The sequence below is a fragment of the Oryzias melastigma genome, linkage group LG6 (genome assembly GCF_002922805.2).
Source record: "Oryzias melastigma strain HK-1 linkage group LG6, ASM292280v2, whole genome shotgun sequence".
Classification (NCBI taxonomy): Eukaryota; Metazoa; Chordata; class Actinopteri; order Beloniformes; family Adrianichthyidae; genus Oryzias; species Oryzias melastigma.
Genome location: NC_050517.1, coordinates 1,792,126 through 1,800,841, shown reverse-complemented (window position 1 = coordinate 1,800,841; position 8,716 = coordinate 1,792,126). Strand labels below are relative to the sequence as shown.

Sequence of the window (8,716 nt, the reverse complement as noted above, 5' to 3'; positions counted from 1 at the left end):
GCTGAAGTCAGACTTCTTTTAACTAGAACTTCCCTGGTCTAAAAAAAAATCAAACAATCTCTTCAAGTAGATTTTCCCCCTTTTATTTCCTTTTGGCCCTGTTTGAGTTGTGTAGCTAATTATGTTTGGTAAATCAAGTTGCTAAAGTTCAGACTAGTTACTGGACTAATGTTGAAAATGTTCCTTAGGCTAAATACGTCAAAGTCGAAGCTTGCGAGCCACATCTGGCCTTTTGTAAAATTATATTCGGCCTACGAAATAATTTTATATAACTGCTATTAATGGGCCGCCAAAATGTACCGCTAAAAACATACACACTACAGATCCCATAATGCAGCGCTTCAGCTGCTTTGGCGAACACTTCCGCTAGCCCCCAATATACCGAAGATATATAATATATTTATGAAAACAGAACCTTTTAAAAACGACTGGAGGCAGAATACTTGTTTACCGACATTACTGATTAACCCATGTGTCTCATTTGTGGAGCGAATGTGGCTATAATTAAGTCATCTAATCTAAGACGGCGCTATGACACAAACATCAAATACGCACTTTGCCGAGAAGCTGAGCGCAATGAGTTTGCACAGCGCTTTGAAGAACAAGAAAGGAATTCTGAGATGCTTCGTAACCCGTTTGCCGTCGATTTGGAAACTACACCCGTGAAGATTCAGATGGAGCTGCAGTGTTTTGGGACACACTGAAGGCAAAGTACAACCCTGAAGGGGCCGCACAGTTTACTCTATTTCTGCAGAAATGCCCCATCTCCGTCTACGTGCGGCTCCAACCGTGTGCATGTTTGATAGCACATTACTGCGAGAAGCTCTTTTCAGTGATGAAGATTAACTAAACTGCAAACAGGATTCGTCTCACTGCATCTACAGTCCACACAGGACTGCAGACCAAACACAAAACAACTTGGAAAAAAAAAATATGCCACGCATTCAGCTCTGATAAAATGAAACAGGAGCAAATGAAGCAGAATTTGATTAGTTATAGCTGAAAAGCAAACGTTTGATTGATATTTCCAGGTTCTGTCAGATTTTTCATGCAGCATATTCCTATTTTAAAATTTGTGTAATTTTGACAGGATTGTAATTTTAAGGAGAGCATAATCTGTTGGTATATTTAAAATATGGAGCAAAAGATATTACTTTAAAATTCAGACACGTGTCCATTCAGATGAAGGAATGTTGGACCACAGATTTTCATGTAAACCTACAGCAGTTCAAAGACCAAATTAAGTTCCGTTTTTGTTCATTTGCAGCTGTGTGAGGAAGTGGAGCGACTTCATCCAGCAGGACAGCATGGCTTCAATACATCCCTCATCTGTTTTGTGCCTGAAGTGCCTCATCTGGCTAAAGGGGATTCTCCACTCTACCTGGAGACAACAGAGGAGGGTCTAACTGAAGAGTTACCAGGTGCATACTATATTCTCATTGCCTGCATAAGTATACATATATGAAACATTTTATAAATTGTCAACCTTAAGTATTTCATTGCAATATGCTTACACTAGCATGGGTCTTTTAAAATGTCTTGTAAGAAAATTTCAAGCATTAAAAATGTTTAATCTTAAATGTATCTCTTGTAGACATCTATTGTAAAGCTGCCCTCGTCTTTCTGCCATTTATACCATTCATCTTCAAGGAGAACAGTGATCTCTTTATCGCTCTCGGGAAGGGATGTAACCTGCAGATATCTGCTGTTTTATTTTATGAAATACACTTGAAGTTAGTGATTAGTAGGGCTGTGGATCGTTACTTAGGTGGGTATATGATCCGATTCACGAATCAAACCAGGATTCTTATTTTTTAAAATATAGTTTGTTGCTATGTTAATGCATTTTTACTAGATGTATGTAAATTTTAATTATATGTATTAAATCACTATCATTTAAACATTTATTTAGAGCAGGAGATCAGAATCAACAAAACTGAAGATTAGAAAGAAATGGTGTTTTAAATTTTTTTGTCAACCTTCAAGTTAAGTTCAGCAGGAACATAAACAACAAAAGCATCATTGTTGATTTGAACCATTGAAAAACAAATCCTAAAATAAAGTTCTCCACAGTTTTTCCATTCTCAAAGTTCTGCAACACTTTACGTTGTAAGCATTAAATATTGGTGCAAATCCAGTATAAAAAGTCGCTTTTGTCCCCGATAGATTCAGCTGATTCACGTTGATCACATCCGCTCTTCAGCTGTACAGAGCAGCATATCAGTGTGAGGCTGCGGTTCTTCCCTTTAGAATCTGCTGAAGTTACATTGTGTCAACTGTAAGAGTTACTATAACCAAAAGAGTGTAAATTTACTTTTTTGTTTGTCCCCCCCCCCCCAGAACTTAAGCTAGTGAGTGGAACTTTAGTCTCAGTGCTTAAACAAAAAAAAAGCTCTCTACAGTTTGATTTTAGAAATAGGAAGCTTCACGGACACAAAGATTTTGTCATGGCTGCACTCCTTCCTCATCCTCAGGCTGTTGGGAGCTAATCAGGTGATGAGGGACACCTGTTTACCTCCCTTTATTAGGAGCTGCTGCCCTCCAGTCTCTGTCAGTTTGTCACAAGCCTTCCATGGAGCGACAACCTTGTTCATGTGAACTATTTTGCTGACCTGTGAATCTGTCTCCAAAAAACCACTGCACTGCACTGCACTGCACTGCACTGCACTGCACTGCACTGCACTGCACTGCACTGCACTGCACTGCACTGCACTGCACTGCACTGCACTGCACTGCACTGCACTGCACTGCACTGCACTGCACTGCACTGCACTGCACTGCACTGCACTGCACTGCACTGCACTGCACTGCACTGCACTGCACTGCACTGCACTGCACTGCACTGCACTGCACTGCACTGCACTGCACTGCACTGCACTGCACTGCACTGCACTGCACTGCACTGCACTGCACTGCACTGCACTGCACTGCACTGCACTGCACTGCACTGCACTGCACTGCACTGCACTGCACTGCACTGCACTGCACTGCACTGCACTGCACTGCACTGCACTGCACTGCACTGCACTGCACTGCACTGCACTGCACTGCACTGCACTGCACTGCACTGCACTGCACTGCACTGCACTGCACTGCACTGCACTGCACTGCACTGCACTGCACTGCACTGCACTGCACTGCACTGCACTGCACTGCACTGCACTGCACTGCACTGCACTGCACTGCACTGCACTGCACTGCACTGCACTGCACTGCACTGCACTGCACTGCACTGCACTGCACTGCACTGCACTGCACTGCACTGCACTGCACTGCACTGCACTGCACTGCACTGCACTGCACTGCACTGCACTGCACTGCACTGCACTGCACTGCACTGCACTGCACTGCACTGCACTGCACTGCACTGCACTGCACTGCACTGCACTGCACTGCACTGCACTGCACTGCACTGCACTGCACTGCACTGCACTGCACTGCACTGCACTGCACTGCACTGCACTGCACTGCACTGCACTGCACTGCACTGCACTGCACTGCACTGCACTGCACTGCACTGCACTGCACTGCACTGCACTGCACTGCACTGCACTGCACTGCACTGCACTGCACTGCACTGCACTGCACTGCACTGCACTGCACTGCACTGCACTGCACTGCACTGCACTGCACTGCACTGCACTGCACTGCACTGCACTGCACTGCACTGCACTGCACTGCACTGCACTGCACTGCACTGCACTGCACTGCACTGCACTGCACTGCACTGCACTGCACTGCACTGCACTGCACTGCACTGCACTGCACTGGAACTTTTAAAACTACGAGTCTTGCCCCAGCACCTGTACCTCCTGCCGTTTCCTCTTCCTACCTGGACAGCCTGAAGGACATCCTCCTGCACCACCCTCTACGTCAGCCCTCTGCTGTGCACTCCCTCCATCTCCTCGTTGGCCCCCTCTGTTGATCTTCGTTCATGACCTTTCACCACCAAGTAAGATCTACACCTGTACCTGTCTGATTACAAGTGCCTCTCCTGCCTGCGTTCCTAACAGCTCTCCTTCCTTAGTGCCTGAGCGCCCCCCACTGACTGAAGGCTGTCTCTCTCGAGTTCCTGGTCCTGCCTGAGCCAAATAAACACTTTAAATACTTACTCCGTGCCTGTGTTTATTGGGGTCCAAGTACAAATCCCTTCAGATTTATTTACTTCCGGTGACCGTAGCGGTGCACATTCAGCTTTGTTTTAGTTCATAGACTTAAAATTCAACATTATTCTGTATTTCAAACCAATAAATGCATTGTTCCTGAATACTCTTTTACTACACTCTACTATATTTATAAAGATCGTGAATCAGCAATTTTGGACGTCACAAATATTTGTGCTCCAATTTTTTAGGAGGAGATTGCAAGTATCTGAGCTGTTGGATACTCATTACAGCCCTAGTGATCAAGTATTTCTATTTTCTCAGTAATTGAATTTTTTTACTAAATGGCTAGATGACAGGACACACAGATTTAATGTACCCAACACTCTATAATAGGGCTGTAACGAGTATCCGGGTGCTCGGGTATTCCCGATTTGCTCCCGAAAATTTGAGTATGGATATTCGCGACGTCCAAGATCGCTGATTCGCGATCTTTATAAATGTAGTAAATTGTAGTAAAATATGATCATATTATCATCTGGGGACGATGTAATTTTGCTCTAAAATGCACATTAATTTAGGTTTACGAACTAAAACATAGCCGAAAGAGCCGCGGTATCGCTACCGGAAGTAAACACATCTTCATGATGGTGAAGCTTCCAGTTTTCAAAGTAAAATTAGCGGGAGCTTTTTTCTGTTCAGAAACTGAGACTGAAGTTCTGCTCACAGACATACCTTCTGAAACAAAGAATTAGCTTTAACATCGGAGCTTTAGCTCCAGTGTTTACATTATTTTGACTATGATAACTCTTGAACATTTGACGTAATTACCGAAATTCCAGCTTATTCTGAAGAAACAGCCTCGCGCTGCTAAAAGGCGGATGTAATCAACGTGAATCAGCTGATTCTGCTGCAAAAAAAATGTGTGTATATGTGTGTATTTATATATACACAAAATGTATTGGTTCCTGTGGGTACCTTTTTTGTACCTTTTATTAAGGGTACAGAATTGTACTCTAAAACTAGGGTACAATTTGGCCACCAGAGGTATTATTCTGATTTTGATAAGGTACAAATCACAGGGGTACAAATAAGTACCAAGTGTTAGGGGTATGCCAGAAGTACCTTTGACAGTACCACACCAGTGACAAACCATTGTACCCCTAAAGGTACAATTTGGTCCTTCTTTTTCTGAGAGTGTATGACACTTAATCTTCTCGCTATGGATGCTCTTTGTTTTTCTTGAACTCTAACTTCCATCTTCAGCATTTCTTCAACCACCTTATACAATGTTCACAAAGCATAATCATCCCTGCCAAAGTAACAGCAACTTTGTCAAATCGTACTGTATGACTTTCTCTGATCCTTCTCTTTCACCATTTTCCCAGAGGAGCAACACCTTCAGCCTCTCTTCGACCTGACCTACCTTCCCTCCTCTCCTGCATGACCTGGAAATTTGTCATGAGGAGAAAGTTTGCATACAACCATTTGGAAATGTGGGTCAGAGAAACTTAGCTTGCATAAAAATGATGACATGTCTCTGCACAGTGTACTGCTGAGAAGAAGACACCGTCAGAGGCTATTTTTCAGGAAGGACTTTTGAACATGTACACAGGGGCGCAAAAATCTTTTTGATGCAACAACTAAAATAAAGACTAACTTGATGGATCTGACATGCAAAGACAAAGTGCCATTCTGATAAATGAAATAATTAGGATGAAGTAAACCTTGAAAAGTCTTCAGTTCCTTTTCTATTTTTGGTAAAATAGTTGCAATGATGTTCTGTATGGTCTTCAACAATGTCATATTTAAAATCTGAGCTTGACACATTTGTGAGAATAACTTTGCAGGAGTTGATCTCATTTATATTTGGCACATTTCTCCCAGGAGAACTATCAATATGTCACACAGTCTGTGCACTTGAACCATTATCAGAGTGTAGGAATGAGGGGAATGGAAGTGGATGTTGAATTTAGTGGAGCTGATCCTTTCATCATTGCCCTGACTAAAAATCGTACCGCTTCGTTTATTGTAACTTTTAACCCTGTAACACCTGAGGCGTCGTCGGTGACGCTTTAACACATAATCTTTAACATTCAATAACTTTTCCACTGTTAACATGATCAACGTAATTCCAGCAGCTTCTGGAGGAGAAAAGCGGCGTGTTAACGGCTGAAAAGTTACAGTAAATCAAATAACATAAACACTGAAGCTCCGGTGTTAAAGGTTTAAATATGTGTTTGTGGCTGTTGAGGCAGGAAAGTTGTCTATTGTTTAAGGGTTTTGTCCCTGGCAGCAGCAGATGCAGTTTAATTTCCCTGGACAGAGAGACAAACCAAACCATTTTCTGTGGAAAAAACAATGGTGGAATGTGACATAGGGCTGGGTTGATAAAATCAATTTATCAATTTGAATTGATTTAAACTTAAATAATCGATTCGTAAAAATATAGATCGATTTAGGCCATGAATCCTATTTTGCTACAGTGCGGACGCATGCTGCTTTGCTCCCCCTACTGCTTTTATTTTTTGTTGATTATTTTCCTTTCTTTCTTTTTTAATCACACCAGCAATAACTTTTAAATACTTTTAAATTGGGTCAGATTTGTTTTTTACTCTAAACCAAAGGATTTTTTCCTGCATTTCCTGCAACATTTTATCTTGAGCACTACGTGTACTTGGCCTTCACGCAGCTGAAGCCTGATTTATGGAGCAGCACCTAACACAAGGCTAACTAGCAGCAAGATGCCTTCCCTTTCCACAAAGGATTACCAACACGCAGCTAAATGGCACAGATTCTACAGAGAGAAAGACAACATCTGTGGACAATAACAAACAATCGAAAGATAATCCTCCTTGGAACCATCTTGGAGCAAAGCCAAAGAATAAGTCCAACAGCTGGAGAATTGGAGGACATGGGAGGACCGACCCCCCACAGAGAGCTGAAGCCTCTGAGGCTGACTGGCCTTCTCTTCCTACGAGACAGAGGACCTCATCTACTCCCGTACACCGGAGGATAGGAAAGAAGCCAAGCATGAACGGAGCGGTGACCCTGCAAAACAGATTTGCTCCACTGTCAGATGACCCCGGATTACCCAACGACCATCCACTGGAAAGCAGCACGAGGAGGACCTGTAACCCGTCAGAAGGTAAACGGCCAGAAAGAAAGCTGAAGGCTCGGCCTGAGACTCTGATTGTGGGTGATTCCACTGTAAAAGATGTTCAGTGGTTCTGCAGCAGGAACACTAAGGTCCTGTGCTTTCCAAACGATATGGTCAGTGACATGAAGGAGAGAATACTGCAAACTGTGGCAAAGTATCCGTCAGTACAAAACATTGTACTACACACAGGGTCAAATGATGTGTCCAAGCAAAAAATCTGAAGTTTTAAAGCAAGACTTCACTGGACTGATAAGAACTGTGAGCTCCATGAATGCAAATGTCTTTATCAGCGGTCCCATCCAACAATTCGAGGAGGAGAAGAGAGATTCAGCAGGCTGTTGGCACTGAACAGGTGGCTTTCTGCGACATGTGGTGACACAGGAATTCATTTCATCAACAACTTTCACATTTTCTGGGAACGCAAACATCTTTTTAAAGAAAATGGATTCAGTTTAAACAAATCAGGAGTTAAACTGTTCTCCTCCAATCTCTTCTACTCCCTGCGTCATGCCAAGACTAAGATTAATTTATCTCAGTGTCAAGGCCAGACACAGACTGGATCCACACAAGGAACGGAGCTGCCCCCACTGGAGGAAAACATCAGAAACGGGAAACCTGCCTCCGAACACCGGAAGAGGAAAAACAACGAGGAAGATGGACCCTCCCAAACACCACCAAACCAACAAACTCCTGACGGTTCTCCCTCCCCCTCTTCACCCTCTTCACCCCACCTGAAATTCACCGAGCAGATGATGGAGCGAGTCGGGATTGGGCTTCGATCTACCCCTCTGGCCAATCCATTTTTGTCTCCCATAACTCTGTCACCAGAACATTCGAAGGGACAACGTAAAGCCCCACCCTCTAATGTACAACATCATATCCTGTCCCTGCAGTCAGATGTTTGATGTGTTGAGGGTCCAGGCTGTGGATATAACAACAGTCATGATGTTCTCCAGAAAAACCTGGGACCCTGTTCTCTAGAAACACACACCGTTTCTGTACTTGTCACCAACAGGAGGAATGTAATCTGCCCAAAACGCAACAAAGGACTTTAAAAGAGGTAAACATTTCCTCTGCCCCTTTCCAGAAACAGAAGGTAAATGAAAATATTATTACTTCTAGACCTCTCAATTTAGCACTTTTAAATGTCAGGTCTTTAGCAGGAAAAACATTTTTAATTAATGATTCTATCACTGAGAACAAAGTTGATTTTATGTTTTTAGTTGAAACCTGGTTAGATGAGAATAGCAGGGGAGCAGTTCTCACAGAGTCGGCTCCTCCCAATTGTGGTGTTATCAGTGAGGAAAGAACAAGCAGAAAGGGTGGGTGGGGGGGTTGCAGTTTTGTTCAATGAAATGTTTCAGTGTAAAAAGTTGTCTTTTGGAAACTTTCCATGTTTTGAATATGTAGCCCTACAGCTGAAGGGCTCACTCAAAACAATATTTATCAATAT

At 43.1% G+C, this 8,716-nt stretch overlaps 1 long non-coding RNA gene across 1 annotated transcript; it reads left to right on the top strand.

The window, feature by feature from the left end:
- The first annotated feature begins 3,704 nt into the window (after nt 1–3,704).
- On the top strand, nt 3,705–4,112 carry LOC118598911. Its single transcript, XR_004948142.1, has 2 exons — nt 3,705–3,952; nt 4,028–4,112. It is a non-coding gene; the product is annotated as an uncharacterized LOC118598911 (long non-coding RNA).
- Nucleotides 4,113–8,716: the final 4,604 nt, after the last annotated feature.